This window comes from Olea europaea, unplaced genomic scaffold (assembly GCF_002742605.1).
Source record: "Olea europaea var. sylvestris unplaced genomic scaffold, O_europaea_v1 scaffold1203, whole genome shotgun sequence".
Classification (NCBI taxonomy): Eukaryota; Viridiplantae; Streptophyta; class Magnoliopsida; order Lamiales; family Oleaceae; genus Olea; species Olea europaea.
The window spans coordinates 142,144-166,516 of record NW_019229451.1 but is presented as its reverse complement, the minus strand read 5'-3'; the positions used below and the strand labels follow the sequence as shown (position 1 = coordinate 166,516).

The 24,373-nt window shown below is 34.0% G+C and overlaps 2 pseudogenes; both read right to left on the bottom strand.

The window, feature by feature from the left end:
• Nucleotides 1-207: 207 nt before the first annotated feature.
• LOC111374117 lies at nt 208-4,514 on the bottom strand (annotated as a pseudogene).
• A 14,614-nt stretch (nt 4,515-19,128) lies between these two features.
• Nucleotides 19,129-24,200, bottom strand: LOC111374113 (annotated as a pseudogene).
• Between the last annotated feature and the right edge of the window lie 173 nt (nt 24,201-24,373).

The window sequence follows — 24,373 nt, the reverse complement described above, 5'->3', positions numbered from 1 at the left end:
CAAAAAGGCCTTAATGGCTATTTTGGTTTCATTTCACTATGCGATCGCATAGTGTAATCGCACAGGTTGTTCGAAAGCAGGGCCTAAAGGCCTTGCAATATACCATGCGACCACACCCTTATAGGGCATATACGGTCACATAGGTCATGTTTTGGCCGTAAATTTCAATTTCCATTCCACGTGTATTTTGTTGATTTTTGAACATTAATCATACAACAAACACTTCTACTTGCCAAAAGTTTAACAATTATTTTGAAACACAATAGTTTCCTTTTAATTGAGTGTAAGCTAGCAAGAAGCATCCTTTAGTCGAGGTTGAACCAGCAACATCATTGACTCATTCTCGCTTCCTTTACCACCATTCAATAGTCATCCTTGTGTACCTTATAATATATAAACCAGCTTCACTTCTTAAAGTTAACAATCTTTTCTCTCAATTTATACATAGTTTTAAGTTCCTCTATAGTTGTGTCAATTGAATGGGCTCAATAATAACCGACAAAACTTGGTTTCTCGTTATGTCATTTGGATCACTGTGAGCATTTCCATGTTGGTAGTGACATTGGGATATTCGAGCATGGTTTATGGCTATTTCAATAAAGGAATTGCTGAAAAGGGAATTCGAAACCAATTCTTTATTCATCATCTTCCAGTTGTCATCAATCAGTCTTCTAATGTATCGACGAGCAACTTCCTCAGAAACACCATTTTCATGCATGTAACATGAAATTGCATTTGCAGTTTCACCTCTCTCAATCTCGGCCTGGTACAGTAAAAATATATATATATATCAGCATTAATCCCTTGATAAACTATTGTCGTCTTCTAAGAAAGTGATCTAAAAGGTAACGTACCTTTGAGGAACTTAAATCATTGCAAAGACGAAAAATTGTGGATGGATAGCGTAATAGAGCAGGGTAATCGTTGAAGCATTCTATAGCTTCATTTGTAATATTTTTATCCATTAGAAAGTAGGCATGAACAAGAAGAAGTGGTCCGGATGATTATAACCATCCCATACTGAGAAATTCGTCAAAACTAGGTATATGCTTATTGTAACTCCATTGCGCTTCCTTTAAGAACAGTTTGCACAAATCTGCCCACTGAAAAACACGATTTATAGAGATAAATTCAGCTATCAAAATCTAACAAAAAAATCGGGTGCAGAAATTACAATTTTATTGGGGCTTGCTTAATAATGTAAAATATTGGGCAACAATTAAGAAAAGAAAAATAAAATTAAATTAAATTAAAAATTGTTAAGAATAAATTGTCATGAGTTTTACTACACAGACACCCCCTCATATTTTAAAATTTACATGGTCCTACCCTGTGAGCATAAAGTTTTCATTTTACTCTTATCTATTATGTTAAATTTAAAATTATAATTTTTCTATAATTTGCCTTTTTATAATTTATTTTAGAAGAAAAAAATTCTTTTAGTTTAAAAGAAAGTAATTTTTCCTCCTTTTGTACAAAGTGATCTTATCTTAATCATATTATATTTTTTTGCAAAAAAATTGAACAAACTAAAATTTATTTAAAGTACTTACTACAAAAATGAAATAGAAGATATCTAAGACTTAAACCTCTTACACCAAATTTATTGCGATTTTAGTATTATAATTACATGACTTTAATTTTCTAAAGTTAATATAGTATAAATGTTAAGATTTATTTTTAAAAATATATATATATTGGAGAAAATGCACTATATTAAATGACCTAAAATTTTATTAGATGATATTGATAATTTATTTATATATATGTTGATTTGTAAATTATTTTTCATGCGAATTTGCAAAATATATGACTTTCTTAAGAAACAAACCATGATTCATTATATTCAAAAATATAACAACAATATTTATAGTCACAAAAATACATGATATCATCTAATCAAAAGGTTTAAAAAAATATTTTAAAGAAATAAGATAATAAAGGAAAATATATTTTGTTATATTTAAATATACTTTGTCATATTCCGAATATATAATATTAATGCACTCACCACTTTTGCGAGCTGAGGAAGCATGACCTGACCTTGTTCCTTAAGAACATCATATGCCATGTTATTAACTGTATTGTAAAGAGCTAAAAAGCATATCTTCATGTAGCCAGGAAGATGTTGCAAAGCGTTGATATCCCATCTGTCATAGGAGCACCAAAATTCAGATAAAAATAATTAATTAAATTTGTGTTTTGAAGTACAAAAATGCAACAAATTTATTGTTTTTTTACAAGTACAAACCTCTCGACAACATCTGTAAATTGTTCAAGTTCTTCAAGAGAGCCATAAACATCATAAACATCATCTATAAGAGTGATAAGCTTCGCCACTTTGGTTAAACCTTTTCTGCATTCACTAAATTGTGGTTCATATACCATTCCAACTGCCCAAAGAAAGCTCTCCATCAACCTGTCTCTTGCAAAGTACAACTTATTTGCTAAGCCCACATCCTTCCACCAACTATAAAATTTTCAAGAAACTATAATTACAATTGATAATATATAAATGAGAGAGAAATCATGTTAATTATTATCCATTTTAGATTTGTAACTTTTTGCTCATTCAGATTCATTACATATCGGGGACCATATGCGGGCTCTTGAAATTAGCCGTATGCATATTCCACAACTTCATACCAGATGAAGGGTTAATTAGCCAAACACATTGAGATTTCATATTTCCTAAGTTTTGATGAAATTATATATATATATATATATATATATATATATATATAGAGAGAGAGAGAGAGAGAGAGAGAGAGAGAGAGAGAAATTATCTACTAAGAATCGATTACATAACACATTAATACAATAGTGGATAAAATAATGTCATTTTAGATTGAAATATATTCAGTAATAAAATTACCATGAGACTTGTTGGAGATCTCTTTGGAGCATTGATTGGACCATGTTGAAATCCAATTTTGCTAATTTAAGTAGCAGTTGATTTGCCTCATCATTTTTAGTGTATGATTCAATATTCCACCTGGCTTCTAGCCTCTGCATTCTGCACTGAAATGGAATTTCCAAGGCATGTCTCACTCGTGCACCCATTTTCATGTCAATTTTTCCCAGCATTTCTTTGAGGTTCATAGTTGTGAATTCTCTTGCCTCGTCTAATATATTCTCTCCAGTATATGCCACATGTGAAGCTTCATACAACCTTAACATTCCTGAAACATCCTAGGCCAGGCTTCCCTTGAAGTTGCCATTTTGGTCCTTGAAATTCTCGAAAATATCTGAGCACGAGATGAAAGCCAGCTATTTAGGACAAAACATAGGAAAGATTCTTTAAGGAATATTGGGAAACAAATGGACATAAGATTCTTAATCTATGCACTTTGGCTGTTTCCTAAATCCTTCGTTTGTAGTTGAGAAATATATTAAAAAAAATAAGCATTCACTTTTGCCTTGAGTTTTCCTATACTTTATACATTGATTCTAGTTAGAATGATATTGCCGTCATGATCTTATCAACCTATATGACATCACAATAACATTAGATGATAGATCCAATTAAATGCAGACTCTTGAAATCATCCAATGTCACATAAACTTGATGATCCTAGCATTACTTTTTAGTTAAATACTTTCATGTTTTGTATATATATTTGGAACAAAATCTATAAACTCTTTTCATTAATTTAGAAGACAAAATCATGTATGACTAACTACGTACCTGCAGAAATCTCATACCCGTGTTGTCTAAGGAGGGTGAAGTAGAGAGCACAAGTATGAATACTATTGTCCATTTTCTTCATAACTTTTCCTGAACGGATAATTCTGCCGAGGGCACAGTTTGTGCTCTCTCTGAAACGATATCCCAAGCCTAGATGTTGAATTTCATCTATTAATTGAAGTATGTCCAATGGCTCCATACCTTCATCGTCAAGCATGTATTTCACTGCCTCCTCCAACTTCCTTATGCTACTCTCCGTTGGAACATTCTTCTGCATGCAAATATTAACACAATCCTCAACAAAAGTTTGATTTTAAATTTTGTTCATTAGTCTTGTATAGAGGTCAGATTTTATGTTTCACTTCTAAATATGTTGCATTTTTTCATTTTATTTCATTTTAAATTAATGGATACTATGCTCAAGTCAAACTCTTGACGCCTTTGTAGTTTTCCTTAACATTAAACAAATGTAATGAATTGAAATTTAAACAAGTCGAGTACTTTTTGTTAAGAGCTCCATCTTAAATAATTATAATAAAAAAAAAATACTACCCTCAAGAAGTAAAGTAAAAACAATAAAATAAAATAGAATCCAATACCTGGGGATCATCTCCCACAGACATCATAAACTCATGACTCCAGGAGCTTGGCTTGTAATAGCCAGAGTCTCGTTTAGTAATTGAGTTGTTTGTTTGTTTGTTGGCAACACAACGTATTTGCCACTTTTGTTCGACATTACAAATAACTTCTCTTAAATTGTGTTTGGGAGGTTTTGAACAAAAGAGGAGTTGAGGGGTAAGAGTTGGACAGTGTTCGCCATCTTTAAATGATGATGCAACAGAGAACACAGTTCTTATTATGTATGCCCACTGTCTTTGGGTAGGAATATATATAAGCCCGGTGCATAGGTTTTATGATAATATTTTATACATAGGACTGGAAAATGACAAATTATATAAATTATCTTTATTTTTTTTTTCACATTTTCATTGATTCTGTAGTCTTCTTTTAAAGATAAAAAAATTTATTGTTCAAAACACGTTTGTTATTCAAGCCCTAACACTGTGAGAAATTATCTGATCCTTAACACAAATAATGTACTTTTTGTCTGAACATAGAAAATTCCTAAAAAGATAATTAAATCACGCATCAAAATCGTTTTATATTGACTAGCATGTTTTGGAGACTCCAGCTCGTTCACGTCTTTGAACATGGTCACATGCAACATGCGACGGTAATAAAATAAAATAAAATAAAATTTAAAAATAGCCTTATCTTTAAAGATGAAAGAAATCTATTGAATTTTTCATTGAAATACTTGTCCCATAAGGAAGCTAGGTCAAATCAATCAGTGGAGTCACTCCCACCTGTTACATCTATCGTCATGTTTACTATTTAATATTGACCATTTGAGGCTAACTCATTTAGCCCATTTTCGTAGTCATTTTTTTTTTTTTGAAAAATATTGTCCTGAATAATGAAATTTTCAAGAATATGTGATTGTAAAATAAAAAATAAAAAAAAATTAAGTTTACCTGTAAAATATTTTATTGTGTGAAGTGTGGTCAAAAATAAATATGTAGAAAAATAATTTTTTAAAAAAAATTAGAGACAAACTGCGTCATAAAAGGCAAATGTTAAAAAAGGATAACATTTATTTTTCAATATTTTATTCTCATGTGTAGGTATGACTAATTTCTTCATAAACGAACTAAGAGCTGGAACCTTCGTAAATAGGTCGAATTAAAATTTTAATGCATAACGTTGGTCTTAGGGCTGGCAATGGGGCGAGTTCCATCAGGACAAAGGGCAAGCCAAGCATTTTTTCGTTCCATAGCCATCTCGTTACCTGTTCAAGGCGTGGCGGGACGGTTGCCCCATTTATGTACCCATTTATTTATTTTTTATTATTTTTTTTTATATAATTCATTTTATTGTTCCATTCATTCAAGTGAGACAATAATATATTTATTAAATTTTTTTATTTAATTCATTTTTAAAAGTTAGATTATTTAAATATATTTGGTAAACTAAGATTTTTATTATTTATTATATTCTTTAAATAATTTAGTTGACGTGTTCTTTTAAAATTAGTGAAATTTCGTGAAATTTTTTCCATTTAAAGTATTGAATTATATATATATATATATATATATATATATATATGTATGTATGTATGTATGTAAAGGAAGGGGCCCCTAATACCCGTAGCCACCCCATACTTGTCTCGGGGCGGGATCAATTACCCTATTAAGTGAGATCGGACGGCGTCCACGGGTATCGGGTTTGAAGGATATTTTTGTTATCTCTAGTTGGCCTGTTGGAGTAGCACATTAAAAAAAAATCATAGAAGTCTAAAATAAATAAGTTATATTCAATTTTCTAAAAAAATGGTTATTATGTGAACATATAAAATTTATAGGAATAAAACTAATTAAATCACACGTTCAAAACATTTTAATGTTATTAAAATTGGAAATGTGTTCTGGGCTCTCCAGTTCGTTCACGATGGATGACATGCAAGGGTGACGACAAATACAATTTGTTTAAGCAAAGGAAAGAACAAAGAAAACTACAAATTCCGGTTGTCCGGCAGGGTAGGTCAATTGCATCAGTAGAGTACCTGCCTCGTGCTAGAATGCTTGTAATTTAATACCTTTAATTTTTCTTTGTTTCCCACCGTATTAATAACATCTACTAAAAATCTCTAATCGTTTTAATTATCTAGTACCAACTTATTTTTAAGCAAATATTAAAAAAAGAATATATTTATTTATCAATATTTTATTTCCTTGTGTAGGTCAAACTCATTTTTCAACATTCCAACACTAGAAACCTTCGTAAGTAGGTTAAAACAGAATTCGAATACATGACCTTAGTATGCTCGATAACAAGTTAAACTACAGAATACTTATACCAAGTACATTAAAAGGAGGATTTTGAAAGTGGGCCCGGAATTTCCAGGGAAGACACATGTCCCCCTTGGAAATCCCCAGCTCATGTGGCTCGGGATAAGTGGCATGACTCGTAAAAGGATAAGAAGATAAAATATACTCTATAATGATGAAGCAAATAAAGATATAATTTATGATAGAAAGTTTAAAAGGATAAATAAAATTCAATTTATTAAAGTAGTTACTGTCTGAACAGAGAAAATTCATAGGAAGAAAATTAATTAAATACCACGTTTAAAACATTTTGTATTTATAAAGTTGTCGTTCGCGATGGATGACGCACGTACAAGGATATCAAAAAAAAAAAAAAAAAATGCAATTTGTCCTATTTTCAAAGGTTTAAGCCAATGAAAGAACAAAGAAAGCTATCAAACTCCACTTGTCCCACAAAGGTAGGTCAAATGCATAGTAGAGTACCTGCCTATACTGCTAGAAATGTTGTAATTTAACACCCTGGTGGCTTTTTTTCTTTTTTCCTTTTTTCCTCCTCTTTTTCCTTTGTTTTTTACTACCTTTATAACATCTACTAAAAGTTTAACGAATACTTGGTGCAAATGAATATGTTCATTTTGATTATATAAGACCAACTCATTTAAAAGTATATGTCAAAAAAAATTACATTTAATTACTTACTTTTTATTTCCTCGCGTATATCGAACTCATTTTTCAACGATTCAACACTCGAAATCTTCATATATAGGTTAAAACGAAACTCGAATTCAAGACCTCAGTGTGTTCGAATGACAACTTAAAAAAAATAAAAATAAAAATAAAATAAAACTCATACCAATTATTAATATGAAAAGATAACAGGGTAAAATACACTCAACAATGACGAGACGAAAACAAAGAAATATGAATTCATGATAAGAAAGAAAATAAGGATATTAAATTTTCTAAGTAGTAGTTTTTATCTGAATAAATCACATGTCCAAAACATTTCAGTGTTATTATATTTAGGAGTCTACAAGTTCACTCAACAGAAGCTTTGACAACGATGGATCACATGCAAATTTAACAACAAAAATAATCTTATGTTCATACATATATTTAAGCCAATTGAAGTTCAAAGATAAGCTACCAACTCCACTTGTCTGGTAACCTTTTTTTTCCTTCTTTTTACACCAATAAGCTTCATCCATCTTTACATCTGCTAAAATCCTAAAATAACATGATGGGAATGGAAAAGCAGAAAATAGGTCAACGGTTTTCATAAAACCGACGGGTCACACATTTAATTGATTTTTAAATCAATGAGTTTTTTTATCTAATCGACCGGACTTCGAGCCCGGTTTCATCATTCGAACCAGCCGAGAATGATCAATTTTAATTACGTTGGTTGAGGCACAGTTTGTACTCTTTCTCAAGCAGTATCTCAAACCTAGATATTGAATATTATCAATTAATCCAAGAACAACCAATGGCTCCATACTTTCATCATCAAGCATGTATCTCACTTCCTTTTCCAAGATTACTCAATGTTAGGCAATTTTGTTATCAAACGACCTCCCCGGGCGATGATGTAATCTCGGTTGTTTATTATCAATCGGCATTGGTCAAATAATTGATCAGTACATTGACACAATTATCGAGACAACACAATCCACTTTAGTTTTGGACCGTTCGAAGCAACCTATTTTTATAGTGTTGCTCACGGTTCTCGCACCATTCCTTGGAAGGCTATATTATTATTGTTAAAGCCCACTTAATTGAGTCGAGTCTCGTTTGTTGGTCCACCACTTAACCCTAATTGTAACTTACCTATTTGGACACTTTACTTGGCATATAATCCCTCTCTTGTCTCGGCCTCCATAGAGTGAAATTTTCTCTTCTCTTTGTGAGTCTCCCTCTCGGTTTCTCCCTTGTCCCTCACTGTGACCTTAGTGGTTAACCTATTGTGGGCACATTAATGTGTTTCTCCTTCTCCAATTGATAGCAATCGGAGTGGGGGCGGCAAGGGTGGTGTTGGAGTTATCTCAACGGAATTGGTGTCGATGTTGTGGTAAACTGAGCCCAATTTTGCACGTGGTGGCAGTGAAATTCATCCCTACATCTGGTATCAGAGCAGTAGCAGCTTTCCCGGCCTGGAAATCAGCAAAAAAATCGGCGGCAGTCGCGATTTTGGGTGGAAAAACCATGGTTGCAACCCTTATTTCCGGCCAATCCAATCACTTTCTGGCGAAACCGATCCCATATTCGGAATCAGCAGGCTGAGGCGCTCCCTTGTAGGTGGCGCATGGCGACGGCACGTGGGGCTCCGGCGGCGGCTCGTGATGGCGATTCTGAGGGGACTTCCTTCGGGCAGTTTCCTTATTTTCATCCCCTGAACGCACTGACACTGTTTATTTTCTATTTCAGGTTATACAAAAAAAGTTGGACATTTTGCCCTCGGTGGATCGTCGGTTGAATCTGCATATATCTACTGAATTACTTTAGGCCAAGATTGCGGCCCTAAAGCAGTAGATTCGCATCTCTCTCGATTATACGGACTCAGACACGTTCGCTCTGGTAAATTGGCTTAACCCGTTAATTTTTCAGCATTAGCGCATCACCGTGTGGGGTGACAATAGGTTGGGGGTTGTCATTGCTTGGCAACCATTGCTTGTGCTAGAATTAGGGTTATGTGCTCTTGATTGATCTTTTTGGTTGAATATTTATTTTTGGATTTAAAATCAGTCTTGTAATTCTTAGTGATCAAATTACTGTGGGACTAGTTATCTGCTAGACGTATTTTTTGCTGCACTGTTATTTCCGCTGCTTACTTATTCCGTTAAAAATACCGTGACTTTACCCTTTCGAACATTCCCTTGATCTAAGACTGCGAGTCTTACAAAACCCTGGGAATCTAGAACGGTGTATATTGTCTGTGACCCCTAGGACTACTTTGTGTGGTTTGATTGTGGTTTGTGCATTTTTTGACTATTGTGTGAAGATGACAACTCACAGTTTTGATTTGGGAATTTTTAATGGAAAGTGTGACTTTGCTATTTGGCAACAAAAAATGAACGGTATTTTAGTCCAACAAAAGGTTTCAAAAGCCATTGAAGGCAATTTTTCAACTGATTTTTCGCAAGAACAAAGAGAAGAAGCCGATGAGCTTGCTTATACCTCAATTAGCTTACACTTGTTTGACGCCATTTTAAGAAAGGTGGGTAAATTAAAAAACACTAAAGAACTTTGGAAGAAATTAGAAGACTTGTATTTGCTTAAGTCTACACCTAATAAACTTTACCTGCTTGAACATTTTTTCAGTTTCAAAATAGATCCCTCAGAGGATCTTGATGACAATCTAGACGTGTTTAACAAATTGGTGCAAGACATAGTTAATTGTGATGAGACTGCGTCTGAAACTTATAAGGCTATAATTTTGCTCAATGCAATCTCTGATTCCTATAAGGAAGTTAAGAACACCATTAAGTATGGTAGGGACACGTTAACACCTGAAATTGTCATAGATTTCATTAGAAGTAAAGAAATGAAAATTAGGGCTGAAAAACATGATAAGAGGAATGGTGAGATACATATGATGCGGGGTAGAACTCAATTTAGGCAAAAGAGTCATGAGGGATATCAAACTAGTGGGGAGTCAAGTGGTAATGGATGGAAAAAGAAGAGCAAAGGTAGGTCTAGATCAAAATCTAGGACTAAGGCGAGAAAATGCTATGGGTGTGGAAACACAGGGCATTTTATAAAAGATTGTCATAAAGAGAAGGGTAAGCTAAAAGCTAAGAAGAGAAATGAGGTAAATGTGTTAGCATCTACTTCTGATATAAATGGTGGTGAGGTCTATATGATTACAAGTCCAGCTGCATACACTGCTGAATTAAATCTAACTGCTAATTCCCACATCCATGAGTGGATACTTGATTCTGATGCATCTTTTCATGTGACGTCTGAAAAGAATTGGTTTTCTAAGTTGCACGAATCTAACGTTGGGCATGTTGTGCTGTGTGATAACTTTGCCTATACTATTGCTGGAATTGGTGACATAAACGTAAAATTTGACACGGGTTTTGTGTATACGTTAAAGGATGCTAGATTTATTCCTGAATTATCTAGGAATTTGATTTCAGTAGGGAGACTTGAGAAGGATGACTTTACTGGTAAAATTGGAAATGGTATGCTAAAAACGATCAAGGGTGCTTTAGTTTCCATTAAGGGAATTAAGAAAAATGATATATACATTACTACTAGAGAAGTGATTAGAAATGTGAATTCCTCTATCTCCTCTGCCAAGATTGATCACACACACACATGGCACAATAGACTTGCTCACGTAGGAGTCAAGGGACTTAAGCTACTTAATGAAAAGGGTGCTTTTGGTAATGACTGTGTGTCAGATTTGCCATTTTGTAATCATTGTGTGCTTGGTAAGCATCACAAAACTTCTTTCTCCACGAGTGTTAATAGAGCTAAAGGCATGCTCGAATATGTGCATTCTGATCTTTGGGGTCCTGCCAGTAACCCCACATCGGGTGGTAATAGGTATTTCCTATCTATTATTGATGACTACACTAGGAAGGTGTGGGTCTATCTTTTGAAGGATAAATCTGAGACCTTCAATAGTTTTAATAATTGGAAGAGACAAGTGGAAAACTAAACTAGCAAGAAAATCAAATTTTTAAGGACAGATAATGGCCTAGAATTCTGCAATAAAGAATTTGATAGTATGTGTAAAGAAAGCGGCATAACTAGACATAAGACTGTTCCCTACACCCCTCAGCAAAATGGGATAGCAGAAAGGATGAATAGAACCATACTTGATAAAGTACGTTGCATGATGATCAGTTCGGGTGTTCCCAAGTCATTTTGGGGTGAGGCTATTATGACAGCTTGCTCTTTGATTAATCTTACACCATCTGCTGCATTGAATGGTGATACTCCACATGAGAAATGGTCGGGTAAACTGAGTGATTACTCGACACTTAGAACTTTTGGCTGTACAGCTTTTTCTCATCAAAGTGAGGGTAAGCTGGAACCTAGAGCTAGGAAGTGTGTTTTCTTAGGATACCCGGAGGGTGTTAAGGGTTATAGGTTATGGGATAGAAGCCAAAAAGGAGTTAAAATCATCATAAGTAGAGATGTCATGTTTAACGAAAATGAGATGCCGTGTATTAAAGGGAAAACTGAACCTGAGAGTGAAGTAGAATCAGGTGAAGAGAGAGACCAGTTTAAGGTGGAGTTAGGAAAACTCAGTCCACCTGCCCCTACTGTCTTAAATGAGGTGGAGACTCAAACTTAGAAACCCAAAGTGGAGAATAGTAACGAAATAGTGACAGAAGAACACTATGAGGAAGAGAATCCCTTAGCTAACTGTAACTTAGTTAGAGATAGAGAGAGGAGACAGACGAGAGAACCTAGAAGGTTTGGTTTTGAATCTGAATTAGCTTTTGCCCAGGCTAGTTATGAAGAACTAGCTGATAAAGAGCCAAAGACTTTTGAAGAAGCGATAGGCAGTGATCAATCTGATGAATGGCTTAAGGCAATGAAAGAAGAGATGAGTTTTCTAGAAAAGAATCATACTGGGGAGCTAGTACCTAGGCCTAAGAATAAATCAATTGTTGATTGCAAATGGGTTTTTAAGGTTAAGGAAGGAACTAGCAACTTGGAACCCCTAAGGTTTAAAGTTAGGTTAGTAGCTAAAGGCTACACACAGAAGGAGGGCGTTGATTATAATGAAATTTTCTCACCAGTTGTTAAGTTCACCACTATTAGGGTCATGCTCGCATTAGTTGCACAATTTAACTGGGAACTTGAACAACTTGACGTAAAAACTGCTTTCTTATATGGTGAGCTTGATGAACAAATTTTCATGAATCAACCTAAAGGTTTTAAGGATAAGTCAAAACTTGATTATGTGTGTTTTCTAAGAAGATCCTTGTATGGGTTAAAACAATCTCCTAGACAGTGGTACAAGAGGTTTAATTCCTTTATACTCACTATAGGGTTTCAAAGAAGTAAGTTTGATCACTGTCTGTACTTTCAACACAATGAGACCGATGATAATTATCTATTTTTGTTGCTCTATGTGGACGACATGTTTTTAATTGGATCATCTTCTAAGTGGATAAATAACATAAAAACAAAACTAAGTGGTGAATTTGACATGAAAGACCTAGGTAAGGCTAAGAGAATCTTAGGTATCGAAATCGAAAGAGATAGGTCAAATTCTGTTTTGTTTTTGCATCAGTCTCCATACATATCCAAAGTATTGAAGAAGTTCAATATGAGTGAATGCAAACCTGTCACGTTGCCCCTTGCTAATCATTTTGTTTTATCTAAGGAACAATCTCCTAGCAATGAGCGTGAAGTTGAATACATGAGTAGAGTACCTTACTCAAATGTGATTGGTTCCATAATGTATTTGATGGTTTGCACTAGACCTGATTTAGGTTTTGCTATTAGTACTCTCAGTAGATATATGGCTAATCCGGGACCTAAACATTGGGAAGCGCTAAAGTGGCTGTTAAAGTACTTGAAGGGTACTAGTAACGTAGGTTTAAAGTTTAGTGCTAATAAAGAAGGCATAAAATTAAAGGGTTTTGTAGATGCTGACTATGCGGGAGATAGGGATGGTAGGAAATCTACTTCATCTTACGTGTTTATCTTATCTAATTCATGTGTAAGTTGGAAATCATAGTTACAGCATATTGTTGCGCTATCCACTACAGAATCAGAATATATTGCTACTGCTGAAGCTATTAAAGAAGCTCTATGGCTTAGAGGTCTACATCATGAACTATGTGTCCTGAATGATTATGTGGTAGTGTATTCTGATAGTCAGTCATCTATACATTTATGCAAAAATCCTGTTTTTCACGAGCGCACTAAACACATTGATGTTAGACTCCACTTCATTAGGGATATAGTATCTCAAGAGGTGGTAAGACTTGAGAAAGTCCATACCCACTACAACTCATCTGATATGGGGACGAAGGTACTGCCACTGGCAAAGTTTAGGAGTTGCAAGGAACTTCTAAACATTGGTACAGGTAAATGATTTCTAATTTTATTGTTTTTCTATTAGAGGTGTCACTAATAGGAGACAATTTTCTTTGCAGGTCCTTTGACACTAAGGTGGAGGTTGTTAGGCAATTTTGTTGTCAAACGACCTCCCCGGGCGATGATGTAACCTTGGTTGTTTATTATCAATCGGCATTGGTTAAATAATTGATCAGTATATTGACACAATTATCGAGACAACACAATCCACTTTAGTTTTGGACCGTTCGAAGCAACCTATTTTTATAGTGTTGCTCACGGTTCTCGCACCATTCCTTGGAAGGCTATATTATTATTGTTGAAGCCCACTTAATTGAGGCGAGCCTCGTTTGTTGGTCCACCACTTAACCCTAATTGTAACTTACCTATTTGGACACTTTACTTGGCATATAATCCCTCTCTTGTCTCGACCTCCATAGAGTGAAATTTTCTCTTCTCTTTGTGAATCTCCCTCTCGGTCTCTCCCTTGTCCCTCACTGTGACCTTAGTGGTTAACCTATTGTAGGCACATTAATGTGTTTCTCCTTCTCCAATTGATAGCAACCGGAGTGGGGGGGGGGCAAGGGTGGTGTTGGAGTTGTCTCAACGGAATTGGTGTCGATGTTGTGGTAAACTGAGCCCAGTTTTGCACGTGGTAGCGGTGGAATTCATCCCTACACTCAACTTTATAACTTCCCTCTATATGCAACACATAATATATGAACAATGAACAAGATAAAAAGAAAACACAAAGTGTAATATTAAATATTATAATATGTTAAACAGTTAAAGAAGAGATTCAAATGATTAATATGGTTCCTCTCTTATAACTTAAAATTTATATAAATAGTTTAAAATGGTATTAGTGATAGAAAAGAGACGAGTTAACGTCTCCTCGTTCAGCTATTTGTGAAAAATTTATTATGTGTTTTGGAGTTGTTTATCATTGGTTTGAATTGTGAATAGATAAAATTAATGGTGAATACGCAGATAGTACTTATAGGTCTCATGAAATATAAGAATAAATATTGATTGGATAGAGTAAAAATAAATTATAAATAGCTGTCAGAAATGTGCACAGTAACAAATAAATCTAGTCTACACGTGAAGGATATGTTCAAAGACAAGATTTAATTTAATTCATGTGGCAAGGAAGAAAGAATGTATTACCCCACTATCGTCCATAAGAGACATTATGAACTCAAGAGTCCAATAACTCGGATTATAATGACAGGACTGTTGATTTGTACTCAAGTCATTAATAAATATCAAAATACCAATTCATAGAAAATATTAAAAACTAATTTTGACATTAATGTCAAGTAAATATGTAATCTTTTAATATCTGGCCGCCTAAATAATAATTCTACAATGTACTAAACGTGTCAAACCCTAGGCCAAAAATTGGACTCTTAGCGTCAATATAGGACATGATGGAGGAGAACCATTGAACGATTTACAATATTTTTTTCTTTTTAAACACTAGGAAATGGAGATAGTCGAAAAGTTAGATGAGTTGGGTTTGAACAAATTGATCATATGAACTTCATCGTGATTTTGTATCTTTGACTCATGCTCGGTTCCACAAATTCACCAAGCCCTTCAATTTGAAACAAGGATATCTTTGTTGCACGTTAAACCAATGTGATCCCTTAATCTTTCGCAAAAGTTTAATAACATTATAGTAATTTATTTCTTAAGTTCATTTATTCAAAAGAAATTGATATGAATGTTCACTTGTTATGGGCATTGCCTAGTTAATTTGGAGACATGATTTAAATATGATTTTATTTTATTTTAAAAATTAATAAATATCAAAATACCAATTCATAGAAAATATTAAAAACTAATTTTGACATTAATGTCAAGTAAATATGTAATCTTTTAATATCTGGCCGCCTAAATAATAATTCTACAATGTACTAAACGTGTCAAACCCTAGGCCAAAAATTGGACTCTTAGCGTCAATATAGGACATGATGGAGGAGAACCATTGAACGATTTACAATATTTTTTTCTTTTTAAACACTAGGAAATGGAGATAGTCGAAAAGTTAGATGAGTTGGGTTTGAAGAAATTGATCATATGAACTTCATCGTGATTTTGTATCTTTGACTCATGCTCGGTTCCACAAATTCACCGAGCCCTTCAATTTGAAACATGGATATCTTTGTTGCACGTTAAACCAATGTGATCCCTTAATCTTTCACAAAAGTTTGATAACAGTATAGTAATTTATTTCTTAAGTTCATTTATTCAAAAGAAATTGATATGAATGGTTCACTTGTTATGGGCATCGCCTAGTTAATCTGAGAGCATGATTTTATTTTATTTTAAAAAATAATAAATATAAAATAGCAATTCATAGAATATATTAAAAACTAATTTTGATATTAATGTCAAGTAAATAGGTCATCTTTCAACTTCTGGCCCCCTAAGTAATAATTCTATAATATACTAAACATGACAAACCCTAGGCCAAAAAATGGACTCTTAGCATCAAAATTAGGAAAAATGGAGGGGAACCTGTCCATTGAACGATTTACGATATTTTTTCTTTTTAAACACTAGGAAATGGAGATAGTACAGAAGTTAGATGAGTTGGATTTGAACAAATTGATCATATGAAATTCATTGTGATTTTGTATCTTTGACTCATGCTCGGTTCCACAAATTCACCGAGGCCCTCAATTTGAAACAAGGATATCTTTGTTGCACATTAAACCGATGCGATATATATATATATATATATATATATATATATATATATATATATATATCAAAATACCAATTTATTGAATATATTAAAAACTAATTTTGATGTTAATTGTCAAGTAAATAGGTAATCTTTCAACTTCTAGCCACCTAAATAACAATTCTACGATGTACTAAACATGCCAAACCCTAGAAAATGGACTCCTAGCATCAAAATTAGGAAACGATGGAGGGGAACTTGTCCATCGAACAATTTATGATATTTTTTTCATTTTAAACACTAGGAAATGAAGATAGTAGAGAAGTTAGATGAGTTGAATTTAAGCAAATTGAGATTTTGTATCTTTGACTCATGCTGGGTTCCACAAATTCACCAAGGCCCTCCAACTTTGTTGCACATTAAACCGATGTGGATCCCTTAATCTTTCGCAAAAGTTTGATAACAGTATAGTAATTTATTTCTTAAGTTCATTTATTCAAAAGAAATTGATATGAATGGTTCACTTGTTATGGGCATTGCCTAGTTAATCTGGGGACATGATTTAAATATGATTTTACTTTATTTTGAAAAATAATAAATAGCAATCATAGAATATATCTAATTTTGATGTTAATGTCAAGTAAATAGGTAATCTTTCAACTTCTGGCCACCTAAATAATAATTCTACAATGTACTAAACATGCTAAAAAAACAACTTTTCACCTACGGAAAATTACCAACGGTTGGCATCTGTTGGTGATTAAAAACGGATTATCCATTGGTAAAAGTAATTCACTTTTAGCTACGATAATTAGCAACGTATTTTTCGTTGGTAAAGATGATATCTTTTTATCAACCGATATTCCGTGCCTAATGTAATCGTTTAACATTTGGATCTTCCTCCAACGGATATTCCGTAGGTGATGTACCGAATATTACCAACAGATTGCATCCGTTGGTAATTAGAAACGGATTATCCGTTGGTAAAAGTAATTCACTTTTAGCTACAATAATCAGCAACGGATTTTTTGTCCGTAAAGATGATATCTCTTTACCAACGGATATTCCGTTGGTAATTAAAAACGGATTATCCGTTAGTAAAAATGATATCTCATTACCAACGGATATTCCGTGCCTAATATAACCGTTTAACATTTTGATCTTTCAGCAACAGATATTCCGTTGGTAATGAGAAACGGATTATCCATTGGTAAAAATAATTCACTTATCCCACATCGAAAGTTTACAACAATATCTTTGTAGTTGCCCTCTATAAATTTGTGGTCCAATAAGAAGTTAAACAATATTTTGGTCTTTCAATTCAGTTGGCTAAAAATAAAAAAATATTATAATTATTAAATAAATAAATAATAATAATAATAATAATAACAATAATAAAAAATAAATAAATAACTTTTTTACCATGTGGTTATTTACAACATTGATTTTTACCAATTGTAATGGTAGACATTTACCAACAGAAAGTCGGTTGGTATTGGTTAAAACTTTTACCAACGAAAATTTCGTTAGTAAAAGATTCACACTTTTACCAATGGAAAATTTGTTGGTAAAATGTTTACTCTTTACCTACGGCATGATCCGTTGGTAACTATCAGCGACCCTCAAAGGAAAAAATGGAGGCGAACTTGTCCATTGAACTATTTATGGTGTTTTATTTGCGACATTCAAGAAACTTTGCAAAAATGTTATTAGCAATGCTCAAAAAAACGTTGCGAAATGTTATTCGCAACATTCAAAAAATATTGTTGTATCCTTTTATTCTACAAAAATATTGAGATTTGTAACATATATCTGAACATTGCTAAAGACCATCAACAACATTTTTTGAATGTTACAAATGGCTCTTTTAGTTGTAATGATAGACAATTCCAGATAGTCGGGAACATTTATGAGTGAAGCAAGTTTTAGCGGGATCTTGTAGATTGCAATAATTATATCAACAAGTCTAGTGAGTTTTCGAAGCTAGATCATATTGTAAGATCTTATTATTCATAGTGGAAATTACTGGCTTGATCCCCGAAATTTCTAATCCTATGAAGGATTTTTATCTGTCAACAAATCATATGTTATTTACTATTTTATTGACTGTCGTAGCAATTCGACATAGGATAAAATTGACTTGATTGATTAAACATCTAAAACAATTAAAAAGTGACTTATTGCTTTTAATTGGTTATTTTAATTTCGTGATATTCACCTATTCACCCACTCTAGGTGATCTTAGGGTCGAACATCGATATTTCAACAATGTCTTCGTTTGAATATAAAAATGCAATTTATTCAAGTATTTAGTATTACTATACTTGTAAAAAATTATGTTTAAGGACATTAAAATTCTTAAGATCGATGGACCCAACATTGAAGATGCTCAAACAAAGAATGGTCCACAGCAAGGTGAAAGTATCAAGCTGTTCAGGGCCCAGTGCAACACTGTTTATGAGAAGCAATGATCCAGAGTCAGATGGAATAGTAAAATTCCTCTGACTGATGAGTATTTCTACAGACCATTTGTCGCCCAACATCACGGATTGTCCCAAGATGATTATGGTATTGAAAAGGGACTTAACCTTACTGTACCATTTTTTGCTTAAACTCATCTTTTCAGAGAATAATCAGTTTCTGCAGGAAAAAAACACAGCTTTTTCTCATACTTTTACTATACAGCCAATACTTCCTTCTCTGTAAAAGCCATTTTCCTCAAACCACTTTTTATGATGCAGAAAATAAAGGAAAATAATATGTCCCAGACTATGTACACATACATGTAAAAATGGAGATACAAATTTATTTCATGAACAAAGTCTAGGTACAGCTTTTGCATTGCTTTGGTTTGATAATCTTGATTTCATCATCTTTGTCATCTGAATTTGCATTTTCCTGCAAAACTTTTCCAATTCCAGCACTCTCCATTGCATGCCCTGTAAATGTGCTCTGATCCTCTCATTCTCGGTTGAGAAATCGAGATTTCCTGCATAAAGCACAATTTGATCATGGCTTTCGTCTTTCCTCTCTGTGCGCTCTGTTTCGTTAAAAATGGGAGAGTTGGTAAAGCTATTTGGTTGGTTTGTGCGTTGAAGCAAGTTTTTGAGTCTGCGCTGCTGAAAATTAAGGGCTCCGACTGCAGATATTGATGGGAATTTTGTGTTTGAAGAGAGGAGGTTTAAGGCCTCGGATGATAGTTTCTCGTAATCTAGTCCACTACAGACTCTCATTTTTTGTTCTTCAGACAATGATAAATTTAATGATGCTCATTTCTAGAAGAATCTAGAATTAGTTGCCTACAATATCCTAGAATTCCTTGGTAAGCAAGTATAATAAAAAATTAGAATTGTCTAGATTCCACTAGAGTAACTTGGACACCAAAAACTCTTGTATAGGTTGTAGACACTTGTAGAATTCTCTAGAAGATGTGATAAGAGTCTATAAATAGGGCATGATCCCTCTTTTGTTTGCAAGAAAAAAAAGAAGCTAGACAAAGCTCAAGCTATTGTAAGCCATCATCATTCTAATAAAATTCCTTTCTCCTACCCACTTTGTCCACCAAATTACTTTCTACCAAAATCTTCCAAACTATTAACTTTCAATAAAAAGCCAACTATTTTTTTCCTCCAAAATTATTCCATACAAAACATCCTCAATCATCCTATCTCATCACTACAATAACACAAAAACTATCAGTGGTATCAGAGCCACGAAATGGGATCATTAGAAGCTCATGAAAAAAGATTAGAAAGGCTCTATGAAATGGAGATAGAAAACGCTTTTCAATCGAAACTTAATATGCGGTTTCAAAAATCTAAAGAAGGTGGAAGAAAATTTAAAGAGAATTTGAAAGATAAAGAAATTCAAGGAAAAGAAGTTGATAAAAGCGACAAGTATTCTTCATGCAGTATTTGTAAAAGAAAAGGTCATCAGGAGAAAGATTGTTGGTTTAAAGGTAAACCACAATGTCGTAACTGTAGAAAATTTGGACATGAAGAGAAATTTTGTCGCCTTAAACAAAATCATCAAGCTAATTTCTCTGAAGAAAAGGAGACAGAAGGAAATCTATTTTATGCCTCCACGAAGAATGTCTCTGAAAAGAAATTAGATACGTGGTATCTAGATAGTGGCTGTAGTAATCACATGACGAAGGATGAAAGTATTTTCTGCAGTCTCGATAAAATAAATACAAAAGTAAAAATTGGCAATGGAAATTTTATAGAGGCTACAGGTAAAGGTACTATTGCCGTTGATACAAAAAAGGGCAAGAGATACATTAATGAAGTTCTCTTAGTCCCTACTATAGATCAAAATCTACTAAGTGTAGGTCAGATGATGGAGAAAGGATACAGTATACATTTTGAAGGAGATTATTGTACAATTTATGATAAGAAAGATAAACATCTGGTAATTGCAAACGTCAAAAAGCGGGAGAACAAATGTTTTCCAATTCAATGGAGATACGCAGACAATGCGGCAATGGCGGTGCAAGTAGACGAGTCATGGTTGTGGCATAAAAGATTTGGACATTTCCACTTCCATGGGTTAACGATTTTGAAGCAAAAGAGCATGATGATAGACTTACCAGTCATAAAAGAAATTGATGCAATTTGCGAAGGATGCTTGAGTGGGAAACATCACCGTCAACCATTTCCATCTGGAAAAGCATGGAGAGCCAAAAAGCCTTTAGAGTTGATACATACGGATGTATGTGGCCCGATGCGTACTCCATCACATAACCAAAACAGGTACTTCATTCTATTCATAGATGACTATACTAGAATGACTTGGGTATATTTCTTGCAAGAAAAATCCCAAGTATTTGAGATTTTCAAAAAGTTCAAAAGCTATGTCGAAAAGCAAAGTGGTTGCAAAATCAAAACTATCAGAAGCGACAGAGGCAGGGAATATACATCAAATAAATTCAACAAGTTTTGTGAAGATGAAGGAATGGAGCATCAACTTACTGTTGGGTACGCGCCGAAACAAAATGGCGTGTCAGAAAGAAAGAACAGAACAATAATGGAGACAGCTAGAGCTATGCTGATGGAGAAAGGTCTTCCAAAAACGTTTTGGGCAGAAGCAGTAAGCACTGCAGTCTATCTACTAAATCGATGTCCGACAAAGGCAGTGCACGAAAAAACACCAGTTGAAGCATGGAGCGGACGAAAACCATCAGCAAAACATCTATTTGAGAATAAATGAAGAAAAGTATGTTCTTAGCTCATTTCTTGAGAAGAGTAGCAGCTTGCAAGTTTCAAAGACTAATGATAACATAGAAAAGAAGATGAAGGATCGATATGAGAACCAATATGCGATAGGGATGTCGATAAACGAATTAAGTTCTCGCTATAGGAGATCAACTCAAAATTACCGTTAAGGAGATCCAAAAACTAAGAATTATGGCGATACATCATATAGTACTCTTCCAACAAAAGAGTACAACAATCATTCGGCTAGATAATATGAAATTGATGACGATGATGAATGTGTACTATTCTCCATGGAAATCAAGAAAGTGTCAATCTCGAACTATGGAGAAGTATAGAAGAAAAGGAGATCCTATATATTATCTGATCGAATACATGACATAGTTGAAATTAAGAAAGTTAAGCCCCACGCGGAAGTGCCAAAGGTCCCACTTACTCTGGATGGATCGGCTAAAAGATGTTACATCGAATTGCAGCTAGGATTAATTAGAAGCTTCATAGGAACATTAGCTGGAAGTAAAATGGGACAAGTTCCAGCCGCATGATTGAATGACGTGCGACAAGAAGAAAGAGAGTCTCTAAGAGCTATTTCTCATGGTTCAATACTGAATTGATAGCTTGTGAGACTAGATGCCTTATGGAATGGTCTATTGATGGTAATTCCCTTCTAGGGTGATGTTCAAAACCGAAATCGTACTTCTTATTATCTTGGTAAATTTGATCTAAAGTGAGATCCAAACAGAAGACACTATCACCAACTAAAGGAAGATAGAGGAAGCTTGAACGAAAAAACTCAAAGGTAAAACCCCTACACATTCTTTTAAATTGACAAAATAATAATGTTCGTATTTTGTGATGCCTAGAAATAGGGTCTACGCAATATCCTCAGCCCCTGTACCGATCATCGGCAAAAAACATTTTTCTCCGAGAAATTAAAAGATGAAACTCTGATAAATTTAATGATGCTCATTTCTAGAAGAATCTAGAATTACTTGCCTACAATATCCTAGAATTCCTTGGTAAGCAAGTATAATAAAAAATTAGAATTGTCTAGATTCCACTAGAGTAACTTGGACACCAAAAACTCTTGTATAGGTTGTAGACACTTGTAGAATTCTCTAGAAGATGTGATAAGAGTCTATAAATAGGGCATGATCCCTCTTTTGTTTGCAAGAAAAAAAAGAAGCTAGACAAAGCTCAAGCTATTGTAAGCCATCATCATTCTAATAAAATTCCTTTCTCCTACCCACTTTGTCCACCAAATTACTTTCTATCAAAATCTTCCAAACTATTAACTTTCAATAAAAAGCCAACTATTTTTTTCCTCCAAAATTATTCCATACAAAACATCCTCAATCATCCTATCTCATCACTACAACAACACAAAAACTATCAGACAACCCTGAATGAACCTGGAACATTAATTGTCAAACATAAGAATAAAGCAGAGGAATGAGCTTTCCATTAAGTCATTTCCCGAGAGATGAACTATATAAATAAGTATCACTATCAAGAAATTAAATCATCATTTTCTGCATGTGCAATCAAATCTGTGATATACTTTTCCACGAGAATTCACAGTATATATATTAACATACCTCTAGATACAAATCTACGGAATGGCAGATTCCATCAAAAGAGTCTCTAGCAGAGTCCGGCAGGGCCCTAATTAGAGCCAAGAACTTCGATGGTTTCAGGTGAGGATCAGGAGCTACTTCAGCTATATATAAATCTACTAAGCTCGCCACTTTCTTCAGTCAACTCAATGGCAAACACCATACTCCTTTGGCAAGAAATGATTTCACGAGCCTAATAACAAGATTTACATCGTACAGGTAATGTGCCCGGACTGGAGATGGAACAAGCAAATCGTCTAGTGTTGCTTGATCTAATTGCAAACCAATCATACTCTCCAACTTGTACCTGCAGCATTTGCTTATGTTTACATGTGAAGAAACTCTAAGCATCCCAAACAATCTCTTGTAAGACACAGTGCTTAAATCTAAAGAATAAAGCATCTCAACAACTGATTCAACCATCCTAATTTTCTCGTCTGAAGAGGTGGAAGCCAATCTTGTTTTTTGGTAATGAAAGAGAAACTTACTGATTATACTATGGTTTAAGTTTCTAGATACCATTGACTTCACCAGCATTTCAATCACATGAATATCCAACTGTACAAGATCTTTAAACCACCATGTAACTCGAAGGAAGCTGCTTTTCAAGCTCTCGCTACTTCTTGTGTCACATGATGCCCGAAATTTAGAACTATCAGGCGAAGAGACGGATGGACACGGACTTGTTTCACAGGATGATGCAACCCTTCCAAGAATAGAATCCAAGCATTTTTCAATCATACCCGAAGAGCTTGCAACTGGGAAGAAATCTTGGCACTGCTTCAAAGCCGCCATAAGTTCGGACCATGTCCAATACTTGATATCTTCAAGTGATTTTTCAGTTTGCTCAATTAAATTTTTGCTTCCAGTGACACTTTTGTACATTTCCATGAAATATGCAGCACAATTTAGGTCAGTGATATTAAAGGGATTTATGTTAATTTTGCCGTTGTAGCAGAACCTCGTGATGAGCTCAAAATTTTCAGCTCCTCCAGGAAAGTCATGATATATCACCTTCAGATTTCGTTTTCCACCTTTTGATTTGCTAAACATCTTTTTTTAACTTCCCGAATAAGATGATAGAACTTTCTGCAAGATTTATAGAAAAAACAGAGCCAGATAAGAAAATAAGTTGACAGTGCAACAGAAAAAAGGAACTTAAAAAAGAAAAAAATAAAGTACTTGGAAACTTCAAAGAAATTATATCCATACCTACTGCAATAATA